This window comes from Carcharodon carcharias, chromosome 18 (genome assembly GCF_017639515.1).
Source record: "Carcharodon carcharias isolate sCarCar2 chromosome 18, sCarCar2.pri, whole genome shotgun sequence".
NCBI classification, from domain to species: domain Eukaryota; kingdom Metazoa; phylum Chordata; class Chondrichthyes; order Lamniformes; family Lamnidae; genus Carcharodon; species Carcharodon carcharias.
The window spans coordinates 106563976-106580113 of NC_054484.1; positions in this window are offsets into that span (position 1 = coordinate 106563976).

Sequence of the window (16138 nt, forward strand, 5' to 3'; positions counted from 1 at the left end):
AACTCATGGCCCTTCCATGGCCATTCACTCTGTATGGAACAATAGTAACAATAGCATGTGTGAAACTGCTTAGAAAAAAAACACCCATTCATAACTTTTTGAAAAAAGATCTGGTATTTCAACAACCCTATAAAAGTGTTAATAAAACACACCATTGAAGTGTCAATAACATGCTTTAATTTAGATTAATCTATGGACCAAATGATCTTCTTCTGTACTAAAAACCTTCAGTGTTCTCACAGGTAACTTTTAAAGGTACCAACTGAATTCAAATCAACAATCTTCACCGGGAGAGTACTGCATATATTTACCGTTCTATGGGGTGAAAAATTGTTTCTAATTGCAGTATTTGAATACTTTAAAGTGGGTTAAATGGTCAAATATCCCAGTGTGGACTTTGCATTTAACAATCTAGTCAGAGAGCAGTATAAGGAAAGGGAGTAGGGATAGAATCTTGATGCAGGTGCTTGCGAACATGGAAAGCTTATGCTGAAGTTCCCTTTGGCTGTACGTCCCAGATAAAAAGGTGACCCTCACCTAGATTAGAAAACTGGTTGCTTGGAAACCAACACATCCAACATGGGAAACTGCTCTCACTTATAGGGTTTGACGGCCATAAAAATAACAAGATAACTGTTCCTGAGGGGCACAGACTGTGTCCCTAGAGAATAATTCACAGCATCAGCAGTCAGCTAAAGCAGAGCTAGAATGATGGGATAATTTATGACTAGACATAAAAACGGAAGCCTAAGGGACCTCAATAGTATAAAGATAGACCTCTCCTTCATTGAGCAGGAAAACCTAGATCCATAACCAGGCCTCCTGGCATACATCAATCTCCTCAAGAGCTGAAGAGACACATACAAGTAGTGAAAGAGATGAGACAACCAGTGATGTGTGTTCTGTCATATTCCCTGGGTGTCTCTGTATGAAAATGGGTGTGAATGTGTGGAAGTTTATTTACTTATGAATGTTTAACAAGCTGTAAGTGTTTAACATCTGTAGTTTTGTTTTTGACGTATAATGTATTTTCTGATGTATGTATCAACATCAGCCAAGATTTTAACTCACTTAACTACCCATTCACTTGCACAGAGTTAAAATTGAGCCTACCTGTTTTGTTTTCGAGATTTTTGAGTCATGTTTTTGATTTTGTACACGTTCAAACTATGTGACTATTCCTTGTGCTCATGACCTCAGAATATCATGTAATATTTGTCAGTTTGACTTCATAACCCATTACAGAGATCAATATTTTTAAATTGCATGTAAGTGTAAAAAATGTTATTGAGAATGTATATTTCAATTTATGATTGTGCACCCAGAATTGGGGAAAAACTTTGGAATTTGCATTTTGTCTTTAAGACATTGTAATGGGTTTATAGTGACTGAAGGTTACTTGTACAACTGAGAAAAATGGAAGGAGTTTGTTTCATTTAAAATAAAAGGAATATCAGATCTTGAAGTTACAGTTGTTATGCAGTCTAGTAGTAGATCATTTTGAACTTTTCAAAGCATTTTGTTTTAATTATATTACAGCTAAGAATTATGATTTATTTATGCAGTTGAAATTAAAGACATGTGGTCTTGCTTTAAATTCATGTGAACATGCACAAGTACTGTCTTTTTAAATTTCACTGTGCAAGTGTGGGGTCTGCTTCTGTGATTATCTTTGCCCCCACCTCTATGGTTTTGACAAGTAAAAATAAATCAGAAATTGTAAATTAGGTTGAGAAAAAAACACTAATTTAACCTATGATGGAATAAAGGAGAAAAGGGAAAGTATGTCTCCCTTTTCTACTGTCACAAGTTGCAAGAGTTCTTTTGTCTTCAGTAGACTGTCTCATTAAAAAACCTGGATGAATATTTTGAAGCCTACAAACTGTGGGAAGCACCACCATTAAGCCCTATAGGTAAGAGTGTTAAAGATTCTGTTTAACCATGAAAGCTAATCTTTTTTTCAGTTATATCAATCATTTGGAAATGCACCTGAAGAAAGAACAAAAAGGACAATGACATAATCTACTAAGTTTTTGTAAGTTCATATCCTTTTGATAATTTTATCCATTCTATATTGTGTTTAGTTTATAAAATATTGGTCTGAATTAAAGTTAAATTATTAAGGTTAACTAACTTATTAAATTGTGGAAAGCCAACTTTCATTGGGACCACTGTGAAATTCTGGTTATTATAATTCTGTAGAGGTCTCTAATTTTGGACATAAGAAAATCATTTATGCATATATATATATAGGACATAAAAATTGGCAGTTCTGAATTATTTGATTTGTACTGAGAACATGTTGCGACTGGAAACCTTGCTTTAAAAAAATGGTAAAAGCTTAAAAACAACTAACTTAATTTGGGAAAAAAATGAATTCCTTGATAATTTGTTTTAATAAGCTAATAGTGATGCTATCAATATTTTCTGCTATTTTGACTGTTATTTAATTACTAAGGATAAAAATAGTTTGGTAGGATCTTTGGCATGCTTTAAATGGTACAAATACTTAGAAGAGATAAAGTGAAACGGAATTTGGTTCATTTTCGTCAACAAAGTTTTAAAAAATTGTGAAGTGACACAATCCATACATCTGATAATATCTTCTTATAAATATTCAAAGAGGTTAACCATTTCTGCTGCCAGTTGTTCTTAGTTCACTATACAACTTTTATATTGCTGAATGTAACTATATAATATTAAATTTAAGTTTCTTAATTTAAGTGGATATTTTCCCATGGTGACCCAAGAAATAAATATGAATTGACAAACTAATCATTTGGATTCTCAAGAAAACCCACAAAGGAGTCTCTGTTTTTTCTTTCAAACAGGGGAACATAATTTTTCGAGACCACATGAATATTGATTGCGTAGCAAGAGATCCAACAGTTTTAAGAATGCGAATATACAAACATATGAACAAGGTGCAGGAATAGGCCAATCAGCCCCTCATGCCTGCTCTGCCATTTAAGAAGATCATGGCTGATTTGATAGTAAACTAAAATCTGCATCCCACCTACCGCTGATAACCTATCACCCCCTTGCTAACCAAGAATCTATCCACCTCTGCCTTAAATATATTCAAAGACTCTGCTTCCACCACCTTTTCAGGAAGAGAGTTCCAAAGACTCACAACATTCTGAATGAAAAAAAAATTCACCTGATCTCTGTTTTAAATGGGTGACCCCCTATTTTAAAACTGTAACCCCTAGTTCTAGATTCTCCCACAAGAGGAAACATCCTCCCCACATCCACCTTATCAAGACACCTCAGGATCTCATATGTTTCAATCAAGTTGCCTCTTACTCTTCTAAACTCCAGTGGATACAAACCTAGTCTGTCCAACCTTCCCTCATAAGACAACCCGTCCATTCCAGGTATTAGTCTGGTAAACCTCCTCTGAACTGCTTTCAATGCATTTACACCCTTCCTTAAATAAGGTGGCCGATACTGTACACAGTACTCCAAATGTAGTCTCAATAGTACCCTGTTAAGAATTTAAGATCTTATCCGTAGACTTCAGCGCACGTCAAAATGTTCGAGCATGGTGACGGTTTGAACTTAAGATTTTGACTTTCGTTGCACAGCCTTAATCTATTCAGGGCTATCTGTTATTTTCTAAGATAAAGTGAGATAGGAAAATTTTAGAGAAATTGCGAGCAGTTCTGTCCGAATGTCAAACCATCAAGCTTGACATAATTTGTTTCTGAAATTGGAATTAATGGAATAAATTATTATGAGCTGCTGTTTCAAACATTTGAGGAAGGAAATTTCACCTGAAGTTTAAGGGATTAATCAAATTTTCGATGAAAGGAAATACAAGTGAGATCCATGTGGTTCCTTCCCAATACTATGCATCAAGTAGGAAAGTTTAGGGGAAATAAAATTGAATAGTGACAAGTCCAGTCAGCCCAACAATATCGCTCTTCGGATTTGGGATAATATTGAAATGATAAAAATTAGCTGAAGCATAATATAACTGTTTATTTGAGGCAATAAATGTCCAAGAAAAGGTTTGGTTAAGAAAATTAAACAAACAAAATGCATTAGTAATTCAGACTGGGTGAGAATATTTTATCTGTGTTTTCTATCTATAATATTGCATTTGACAGTAAATTTCCTCCAGGGCTCGTTAATGAAACTGAAATGATGTAAAACTGAATGAGACAAAGTGGTTGTGAATATGGGATAGAAACTGGAAAATGAAACCAGTAAATGGGAATTTTTTTAAAATTATTTCCTTGGGTAAATTGAAATCAATCTGAAATGGATTGCAAAGAGTGCAGGCACATGCAATATAAATCACCTGGGATCCGTGTACGTTCTAGTGAAATCAGGAATGTGCAGGTGAGAATAGTTAATTGACAGCTTTCTCTTAAGTCTCCTTGCCTATACTGACTTATCATGGCCTGAGGCTGCCTTGGCAATGAAGCTTCCTTGCCTGGCTCTATCATCTATTGTTTTTACTCATTCATGAGATGCCGGCGTCGTTGGCTAGGCCAACATTTATTGCCAACAAGCAATCATTGTTTCATGGCCACCATTACTGAGGCCAACCTCCAATTCCAGTTTTTTTTTTATTAATTAATTTCAAATTCCACTAACTGCCGAGATGCGATTTCAACCTGTTTCTCCAGGGCATTAGCCTGGGCCCCTGGAACACGAGAACAAAAACAAAAATACCTGGAAAAACTCGGCAGGTCTGACAGCAGCTGTGGAGAGGGATGCAGTTGACGTTTCGAGTCTGTATGACCCTTCACCAGAACTAAGAAATATAGAAGTGAGATGAAATATAAGCTAGTAGAAGGGGGTGGGACAGGTAGAGCTCGATAGGGGGCCAGTGATAGGTGGAAGCCAAGAAGAGACTGCCAAAGATGTCACAGGCAAAAGGACAAAGAGGCGTTGACAGTGGTGATATTATCTAAAGGATGTGCTAATGGGGATATTAAGGGTAGCAAGCTAGTGGCAGATGGCCCTAATGGGGGTGGGGTAGGGGGAAGGGATCGAAATGGGCTAAAAGGTGGAGATGAAACAATAGATCAAAATGAATTTAAAAATAGGAGGGAAGAGTAAAAAATATAGTTGTAAAAATAAATTATAAATTATTGGAAAAAGGGGGATTGAAAATGGGGTGGGGATGGAGGAGAGAGTTCATGATCTGAAATTGTTGAACTCAATATTCAGTCTGGAAGGCTGTAAAGTGCCTAGTCGGAAGATGAGGTGCTGTTCCTCCAGTTTGCGTTGGGCTTCACTGGATTACTAGCCCAGTGACATTACCACTACATTATCATTTCTCCTGAACTGGTGATGTGATATGATGTGGTTTATCAGCAAATCTTACCTTGGCCTGACCTCCTCCTTATGGCATTTTCTCATCCCTTGAACATTTTACCTTTGTACCCCCCGCTCACCTCTCATTCAAAATCATTGTTCTCCACCGCCTTCCCAAGTACAATAAAAATGTTCTCACTGAGGTATCCTTTCACTGCTTTCCTCCCTCAGCTTCTGCACAGAATGACTTCCCATCCCCCTGCATTTCAACCTGCATCTCAATTGATCATGCCATATTTAAAGTGCATCCCGTGCACACCTCTTAATGCTTCCAGCCCAGGGACTGCTGCATGGAAGACTTGGAAGACATAGCCCCAAGAGGCAAGAAGACTGCTGTCCACACTATCTCCCCCCAACCTTGCGGTGTCCCTTGAATGCCTGTTGGATGCAGAGGAGGCTCGCTGTGATGGCCTCTAGCCCCGCTCTGGCCACAGGATGGGCAGCAACATCACCAATTCAGCATGGCAACAGTGGTCAGTGCCAATGCCCTGTAAAAGAGAACAGCCACCCAGTGCCAAGAGGATGAGTGATCTCCTTCGTTCCTCCAGGGTAAGCCATTCTTTTCATCACTCTCAACTCACACACTCACAAACTCATCACCCATCCACAGGGCCCTCACTCACTGCCAGCTCAAGGGACATCACCATTCACCCTTACACACACACCATTATTGTCCTCTTCCCATCTGTGGGACCACTCACCGCCCACAAATGCTAGGCATATTTAAAATCCGGCCTGGCAGTTTCCCTGCTTACACTCTCTCCATCTCTATTCATGTAGGAAAAGCTGGCAGAAAACAAAAGCTAGAGGTCACAGACCGGTGGAGGAATGCCTGAAATCAAGGTCCTCACGCACTTTGAAAACAGAGCCATCTCCCTGGCCGGCGAGAATCTGGACCATTCCTGTGCTGACGGTGATGTCGGCAGTGCTCCAGCAAGTGAGGGTCCAGCAGTGCAACATCCATCAGACAACCAACCTGTGAGTGATATGTTCTGTTTCACAGGACACTGCCAATCTCTAATTATCTCTTTTTGCATTCACAGGCACATCTGAGAAACAGCCAAGTGGGTCTACGACCCAGGTCCTCGACTCAAGCCCTGAAGAAACCCCTGAAGAGGAATCTGAAGGCACCTTCATTGAAGTCCCGTCACAGCGCTCACCCACATCCTCCACCAGCGCAGGGACACACACCTCGGTGGGACCTAGCTTTAGAGTAGTGTCGGGATCGCAATCTGGTGAGCATATAGCACTGTCTGATCCACAGCTGGTGGAGGCAGGGTCTTCCCAGGTGTCCAGCCCTCGGAGGACTTCTGGAGGCCAGAAATCTGCTGAGTCTGGACCATATGACAAGCCTCTAAAACTGGTCATAACTCAATTGCTGGAGCTGCAAAGGCAAGCTCAGGAACACCAGGAAGGGATGTCTGCTGCATTCCTCAGATTGTAAGGCACGTTGGAGGAGTCCATCTGCCTTCAGGCTGAGGTGATTGTGCTGGCACGCCAATGAACCAAGGTCAACACTGGTAGGATGGCGGCTGCCATGGAGACCCTGGTCCAGGACTTCACTCCTGCACTGCTGAGTGGGCTGAACTCCATCACTGACGCCATAGTCAGCCTTAAACAGTGCCAATTTTTATGGCCGCTGGCAATGGATGCCCTCCATGTCCCCATGGCGCCAATCCTGCAGCAGGAGTCAGGTGTGACCGGCAAGTTCCCTAGTGCGTAGTCTTCGGCAGTGCTGGTTCTGGGTCAGCTGCGGGAATGAAAGGTGGCGTCTATAGACCCTGGGTGTCACTAGGTGCCGACCAGCAATGGCTCAGTGTGGTTATTCAGTGGCGTGTGTGGGAGCCCCAGCTGCCCCTTCTTCCTGAGGGTGCTGCTCCTCCCTCTGTGCGGTCAGGCACCTCCGTCACTCTCTTCTCCATCATCTTCGCTCTCTGTAGGCCACGAAGCATACAGCTAGTTCACCAGGCTTCAATCTCTTGTTGTACTCCTCCTGCAGGATGAAAGAGAGAGGCGGGTGGGTTAGCATGGGTGTACTAAGAATCTCTCTTGATTAAGTCTGAAAGCCCCTTAATGCATCCCGGAGAGTGCTGGCCCCCACTTGGATGGCTAAAGATTGGTGCACTACATGGCTGCCTGAAACCCCACCCACCTCCACTCCACTCCACCCAACCGATTGGCAGCAGCTTTTTCCATTGGACTACACGCTGTGCTCTCAGCTCAGACACAGGCATTCTCCTAACCCACACTGCAAAGCTGCACTGTTAGCTTGAACCATGGGGGAGATTGGTCCAAACTGGGATGCTGACATTGCAAGGGGCTGTGAGCACCTCCACCAGTGACTGCTCCATGATCAGCTTTAGCAAGGAGACTGTACAACGTGCGCAGTTGTCCACTGTTCTGCAGTCCACTAAAACACTCATAAGTTTGCGGTCTGTGACCGAGGGGTGAAAAGCTATGGAGCATCTGGTGGCAAGTTCAAGTCTCTATGTTGCTTGAGTGGGTAGATAAGCTAGAGATAAAAACAAAAAAACTGCGGATGCTGGAAATCCAAAACAAAAACAGAATTACCTGGAAAAACTCAGCAGGTCTGGCAGCATCGGCGGAGAAGAAAAGAGTTGACGTTTCGAGTCCTCATGACCCTTCGACAGAACTTGAGTTCGAGTCCAGGAAAGAGCTGAAATATAAGCTGGTTTAAGGTGTGTGTGTGGGGGACGGAGAGATAGAGAGACAGAGAGTTGGAGGGGGTTGGTGTGGTTGTAGCGACAAACAAGCAGTGATAGAAGCAGATCATCAAAAGATGTCAACAACAATAGTACAATAGAACACATAGGTGTTAAAGTTAAAGTTGGTGATATTATCTAAACGAATGTGCTAATTAAGAATGGATGGTAGGGCACTCAAGGTATAGCTCTAGTGGGTTTTTTTTTTATTTTATATAATGGAAATAGGTGGGAAAAGGAAAATCTTTATAATTTATTGGGAAAAAAAAGAAGGGGGAAACAGAAAGGGGGTGGGGATGGGGGAGGGGACTCACGACCTAAAGTTGTTGAATTCAATATTCAGTCCGGAAGGCTGTAAAGTCCCTAGTCGGAAGATGAGGTGTTGTTCCTCCAGTTTGCGTTGGGCTTCACTGGAACAATGCAGCAAGCCAAGGACAGACATGTGGGCAAGAGAGCAGGGTGGAGTGTTAAAATGGCAAGCGACAGGGAGGTTTGGGTCATTCTTGCGGACAGACCGCAGGTGTTCTGCAAAGCGGTCGCCCAGTTTACGTTTGGTCTCTCCAATGTAGAGGAGACCACATTGGGAGCAACGAATGCAGTAGACTAAGTTGGGGGAAATGCAAGTGAAATGCTGCTTCACTTGAAAGGAGTGTTTGGGTCCTTGGACGGTGAGGAGAGAGGAAGTGAAGGGGCAGGTGTTACATCTTTTGCGTGGGCAAGGGGTTGTGCCATAGGAGGGGGTTGAGGAGTAGGGGGTGATGGAGGAGTGGACCAGGGTGTCCCGGAGGGAGCGATCCCTACGGAATGCCGATAAGGGGGGTGAAGGGAAGATGTGTTTGGTAGTGGCATCATGCTGGAGTTGGCGGAAATGGCGGAGGATGATCCTTTGAATGCGGAGGCTGGTGGGGTGATAAGTGAGGACAAGGGGGACCCTATCATGTTTCTGGGAGGGAGGAGAAGGAGTGAGGGCGGATGCGCGGGAGATGGGCCGGACACGGTTGAGGGCCCTGTCAACGACCGTGGGTGGAAAACGTCGGTTAAGGAAGAAGGAGGACATGTCAGAGGAACTGTTTTTGAATGTAGCATCATCGGAACAGATGCGACGGAGGCGAAGGAACTGAGAGAATGGGATGGAGTCCTTACAGGAAGTGGGGTGTGAGGAGCTGTAGTCGAGATAGCTGTGGGTGTCGGTGGGTTTGTAATGGATATTGGTGGACAGTCTATCACCAGAGATTGAGACAGAGAGGTCAAGGAAGGGAAGGGAAGTGTCAGAGATGGACCACGTGAAAATGATGGAGGGGTGGAGATTGGAAGCAAAATTAATAAATTTTTCCAAGTCCTGACGAGAGCATGAAGCAGCACCAAAGTAATCATCGATGTACCGGAGAAAGAGTTGTGGAAGGGGGCCGGAGTAGGACTGCAACAAGGAATGTTCCACATACCCCATAAAGAGACAGGCATAGCTGGGGCCCATGCGGGTACCCATAGCCACACCTTTTATTTGGAGGAAGTGAGAGGAGTTGAAGGAGAAATTGTTCAGCGTGAGAACAAGTTCAGCCAGACGGAGGAGAGTAGTGGTGGATGGGGATTGTTCGGGCCTCTGTTCGAGGAAGAAGCTAAGGGCCCTCAGACCATCCTGGTGGGGGATGGAGGTGTAGAGGGATTGGACGTCCATGGTGAAGAGGAAGCGGTAGGGGCCAGGGAACTGGAAATTGTTGATGTGACGTAAGGTGTCAGAGGAATCACGGATGTAGGTGGGAAGGGACTGGACAAGGGGAGAGAGAAGGGAGTCAAGATAACGAGAAATGAGTTCTGTGGGGCAGGAGCAAGCTGAGACGATCGGTCTACCGGGGCAGTTCTGTTTGTGGATTTTGGGTAGGAGATAGAAGCGGGCCGTCCGAGGTTGGGCAACTATCAGGTTGGAAGCTGTGGGAGGGAGATCCCCAGAGGAGATGAGGTCAGTGACAGTCCTGGAAACAGTGGCTTGATGTTCAGTGGTGGGGTCATGGTCCAGGGAGAGGTAGGAGGAAGTGTCTGCGAGTTGACGCTCAGCCTCCGCGTGGTAGAGGTCAGTGCGCCAGACAACAACAGCACCACCCTTGTCAGCAGGTTTGATGACAATGTCAGGGTTGGACCTGAGAGAATGGAGTGCAGTAAGTTCAGAGAGAGACAGGTTAGAATGGGTGAGAGGAGCAGAGAAATTGAGACGACTAATGTCGCGCCGACAGTTCTCAATGAAAAGATCAAGAGAAGGTAAGAATCCAGAGGGAGGGGTCCAGGTGGAGGGAGAATATTGAAGATGGGTAAAAGGATCCGTTGAACTGGGAGAGGACTCCTGCCCAAAGAAGTGAGCCCGGAGACGAAGACGGCGGAAGAAGAGTTCAGTATCATGCCGAGCCCGAAATTCATTGAGGTGAGGGCGTAAGGGTATGAAACTAAGTCCTTTGCTGAGCACTGAACGTTCAGCATCGGAGAGGGGAAGGTCAGGGGGTATAGTGAATACACGGCTGGGGCTGGGATTGGAAGATGGGGTGGGGACGGAGGGACAGGCAGGGGTGGAGGGTCCTAGATGGGTGTTGGTGTCGATGAGTTGTTGTAGCTTGCGTTCCTTAGCACTTGAGAGAAAGAGAAAAAGTTTCTTGTTGAGGCGTCGGATGAGCCGAAGAATAAAATGAAACTGGGGGCACGCGCAGCTTTGAAAAAGGGTACGGCGGTGCTGCTGGAGGGAGAGGTCGAGTGTGTTCATATGGCGGCGCATGGCACTGAGAGTGGATTTCAGAATGTGACGGGAACAGCAGTCCGAGAAACGTTTTATGTCCCGGAGATACCTGTAATCCTGGGTGGGTTCGAAACATGAGGGGTGGAATTTCAGTTGAAATCCATGTGGGGTAAGTCGGAGACGGAGACAGTCACTGAGAAAGGAGATATGGCTGTGAAAGCGGGTTTTAGTAAACACCTTGTCAAACACTAGGAGAGAAATGGAAAGCAATGAAGGTGAACAAGGCAACAGAGAAATCCGGAAATCTTGTCGCAGAGAGGAACAGAACTTCTTCAAGGAGGTAGGCATTTCTTGAAGAGCAGTGGCAGTCAATTAAACACAGAGATAAAAACAAAAAAACTGCGGATGCTGGAAATCCAAAACAAAAACAGAATTACCTGGAAAAACTCAGCAGGTCTGGCAGCATCGGCGGAGAAGAAAAGAGTTGACGTTTCGAGTCCTCATGACCCTTCGACAGAACTTGAGTTCGAGTCCAGGAAAGAGCTGAAATATAAGCTGGTTTAAGGTGTGTGTGTGGGGGGCGGAGAGATAGAGAGACAGAGAGGTGGAGGGGGTTGGTGTGGCTGTAGCGACAAACAAGCAGTGATAGAAGCAGATCATCAAAAGATGTCAACAACAATAGTACAATAGAACACATAGGTGTTAAAGTTAAAGTTGGTGATATTATCTAAACGAATGTGCTAATTAAGAATGGATGGTAGGGCACTCAAGGTATAGCTCTAGTGGGTTTTTTTTTATTTTATATAATGGAAATAGGTGGGAAAAGGAAAATCTTTATAATTTATTGGGAAAAAAAAGAAGGGGGAAACAGAAAGGGGGTGGGGATGGGGGAGGGGACTCACGACCTAAAGTTGTTGAATTCAATATTCAGTCCGGAAGGCTGTAAAGTCCCTAGTCGGAAGATGAGGTGTTGTTCCTCCAGTTTGCGTTGGGCTTCACTGGAACAATGCAGCAAGCCAAGGACAGACATGTGGGCAAGAGAGCAGGGTGGAGTGTTAAAATGGCAAGCGACAGGGAGGTTTGGGTCATTCTTGCGGACAGACCGCAGGTGTTCTGCAAAACGATCAAGCTAGAGGCCCAACTCCAAACATGTTAACGTGGCTGCATCTGAACTGTCTCAGCTGCGGAGGAATGGTCACTTTATACAAGGTTTCCCTAATGCGTGGCTGCTTCCCTCCCCCACGTGCTTGTACACTACCATCAGCCACAGGGCAGCCCTTGCCAGCCCCAAGTTGCCTCAACCATGTAGTCCAACAGGCGATCCTTGCGAGTGCTGCACAATGTTACTGTGTGCTCACCCCCGAGTTCCCCTCAAAGTGCAGCCCACCAAAAGCATGCCTTATACATGCTGTTGTGAAACACGTCAGTGTGTTTTCCCCCCGATGTGGTCAGGTGATCCAGCATGGGGGAATGAATCTGGCAACCTGGCCTTATAATGATTTATTACAATGGGGTTCCCGACATCTGATGGTGGGAACACAGCCCACTGACGGGCAGAGCGGACGATTGCAAACTGGTTTCGCCATGTCATGAAACCGACTTTTGGCCCTCTCACCACATTCTCACCGACGAACACGCCTGACCCCAGCCGGGATGGAAAACTCTGCCCTTTCACACATTCTCCTCCAACGCCTCTTCACTGTCATCCACCTGGGTCAAACTGCACTCACCTGGTTCTATTCTTATCTCCAAGAGCAGCATTTTCCCCCTGTCGGGTTGGGGTTTTGTAGGAGCGGGCGTGAGCGAGCGGGTTCCCAATTGGCGCCCCAGGTCAGGGTCGCGCCGCCATTTTACATGGACAGGCCAATTAAGGCCCGCCCAGCGTGACGTGTACCAGGAAACACTATGTGCTCCCTGTACGGGCGCAGGGGGAGTATTCCCTAATCCGGGAGTGAGCTCTCTGGCACATGCACTCGACAGTGTGCACAGATCTCCCTGAGGCAAAGTGCTAACCTGGGGAGATCAGTGTTACTTTTAAAAAGATAATAAAGAATGAGAAAAATGTTATTGGCATGTCCCCTCAGGGGACACTGTCTTGGGACGTGTCAATTACTTTTATTAAAAATGTAACACAAATTTGAAATCCCTCATGACACCTCATCCTGCCCGTGGATGAGGCTTCATGTTTGTTCTGAAGGCCGCCTGGGCTCTTTGCCTGCCCCATCCCTGCTCGCCGGCCAGAAAATGCTGCCCTAAGTGTAGACAGAATATCACTCGCAATAGCTTTTCTATCCACTCCTGCATTGTTGTCTTTGATGTTCCAGTAGAGATCTATCCCTGGCACCCTCTTATTTCTCATCTCCATGTTGACCTCAGTGACATCAACCAAAAGCGCAAACTTAATTTTCACAATGTTGCAAATGTCTAGTACAAGGTTCATGTTAATATATTAGTCCTGGGAAGGTTATTGTTTAGAGGTAAGGTAATTCAAATGCTAGCCTGAATGATTGCCAGAACACCTAGGGCAGAATCTTGGGCTCGGCAAGCAGGTCCCGAGCTGACTCGGCTGTGCGCCCTCTGAACTGTCAAAGGCCTACTAGGGCCACTTAACGATCAATTAAATAATTGACCTGAGCTGCCCGTCCAACCTTAAGGCTGGGGGGCAGACGAAGACCCCAGGCGGCCTTCACATTTTTCATGGAACCTCATCCACGAGCAGTGTGAGGGTCTCATGAACAATTTTTAAGTGTAGGAAATGTTTTTATTAACATTAATGGACATGTCCCAGCTCATGTGACCGTTTCACATGAGGCAACATGTCCTTAAATTTTTTTTTCTCCTTTTATTCAATGTTTTATACGTGAAACTAATCTCCCTGAGGTTCAGAGGTGCCTCAGGGAGATATCTGCGCTCTTTCGCACGCACTCCCTGACTCAGCCTACTCACCCCCGCCCGCACAGGGAGCACTCAGCGCTTCCGAGCGTGCCTCATGCTGGTTGGGCCTTCATTGGCCTGCCCACGTAAAATGGTGGCGCCCAGCCGATTGGGGGGGGCCGATTGGCTGCTTGCCCACTCTCCCCCGCACAACCCTCACCAACGGGGAGAAAATTCTCCCCTTGGGAAATGGTGGTTCAATATGTTCAGTAAAGTAAGAATAGAAGAGATGGAGCAGTTGGACTTACTTAGCTGAAGAACTGGATATGTAACATCTGCAATCCTTGTAAGAAGGGTAATCCGGGGAGGTGTTTTTGTTTTGGGAGTTAGAGCTAAAGCAGTTTAAAAGCATTCAGTGAACCCGGAAATGTCGTAAAACCGTTTTACTTCATCAGGTCAAAGAAGAAATGGTAAATGAGGGATAATTAACCTAAAGATCAGTTTGAGGACATTCCGAAGCAGGCTACATCATTATGGAAATGGGTGACACTTAGGGAAGTTCTGTGGTTTCAATTTATCTGGGCGTGTTTTTTTACTGCATTAGTTGTAGCTTGGTGCGTACAGTTTGAAGTTCACTGAGAGAAGATAACCAAAGTAAATAACAATTAGATCGACCTGCACTGTAAGCAGATTAAAACACTAATTTCATGATTGACCATGTGAAATACAGGTAAGGCTTAATCTCAGTTTGAATTTTGTAAGGGATCAGAAGCTTGAAGATTGCCCAATTTGAAACTAATGGAAGAATCTACAGTGGTCCCCACAGAGTCTTATGGCAAAGAAAGCAACAAACAGATTAACTTGGAAGTATTGAGAAAGTAACCAGAACAAAGGACTGAGGCATCCAGAGTCAAGAGGTGGCAAATGAAAGTTTTACCTCTGAATATAGCTGGAGCTGAGGTGAATTCTCCGGAGGGCTGTGGCATACTAATAGCTGTTCTCTACAGGAGTAAATAACTTTAAGATTGATGTTTCTTACAAGAGGGAAGTAAGAAGTAAACCTGAGTGCATAATATACGTAGTCATAAACCTTTTTGTTAATTTAATAGTGCTTGTTTTATTTAATTTGTTCTATATCCAATAAAGGTTTTCCTTGTTTTGTCTAAGAAAAAGTGCAACCTTGTAGCGTAAAATGAGGTTTTTGGATTTCTCTTTAAATGCTAATGGTCCCTAACTGGATCATAACAACATGTGCACCGAAGACACTCAGCCCTGCCTCAGCACACCTCACTCGACTACTCCACTGCTAAACTATCAGACTGGTTAGCTGACATATAGTACTGGATAAGCAGCAATTTCCAACAATTAAATGTTAGGATGACTGAAACCATTGTTTTCAATCTCTGCTCCAAACTCCACTTCCCAGCAACCAACTCCATCCCTCTCCCTTACAAGAGTTAGAGATTAACCCAGTCCATTCTCAAACTTGGTGTCATATTTGACTCCAAGATGAGCTACCAACCAGATATTTACATCATCACGAAGGCCACTTATTTCCACTTCCATAACATTGCTTGCCTTTGCCCCTGTCTCTGCTCATCTGCTGCTGAAACCTTCATTCTTCGCTTTGTCACCTCAGGCTTGACTATTCCAATGCACTCCTGCCTGGTCTCCCAGATTCTACCCTCCATAAACTTGAGGTCATCCAAAATCCTGCTGCCCGTGTCATAACTTGCACCTGGCTATCTATCGCCCCTGTGCTTATTGACCTACATGTGCTCCCGGTCAAGGAACGTCTTGATTTTAAAATACTCACCCTTATTTCAAATTCCTCCATAGCCTCACCTTTCCATCTAAGATACCTGCACTCATCTAATTCTGGCTTCTTAAGCATGCCCATTTTTAATTGCTCCACCATTGGTGGCTGTGCCTTCAACTGCCTAGGCTCTATGCTGGAACACCCTCCCTACATCTCCCCATCTCTCCATCTCTCTTCCCTCCTTTAGGACACTCATTAACCTACCTCTTTGACCAGACTTTTGGTCATCTGGCCTTATATCTCCTTATGTGACTTGGTGACAAATTTAGTTTTATAATAAGAACATAGGAACATGAGAAATAGGAGGAGGAGTAGACCATGCGGTCCATTGGGTCCGTTCAACCATTCAACACAATCATGATTTTTGGCTTCAATTCCACTTTCCTGCCCATTCCCCATATCCCTTGATTCCCTAAGAGATCAAAAATCTGTCTAACCCAGCCTTAAATATTCAGTAATGGAGCATCTACAAGCCTCTGAGTTAGAGAATTCCGAAGATTCACAGCTCATTGAGTGAAAAAGAAATTCTCCTCATCCCAGTCTTAAATGATCATCCCCTTATCCTGAGATGGTGCCCCCATGTTCTAGATTCCCCTGCCAGGGGCAACAAACTCTCAGTATCTATGCTGCCAAGCCCCTTTCTAAATGTGTATGTTTCAATGGTCTAAACTC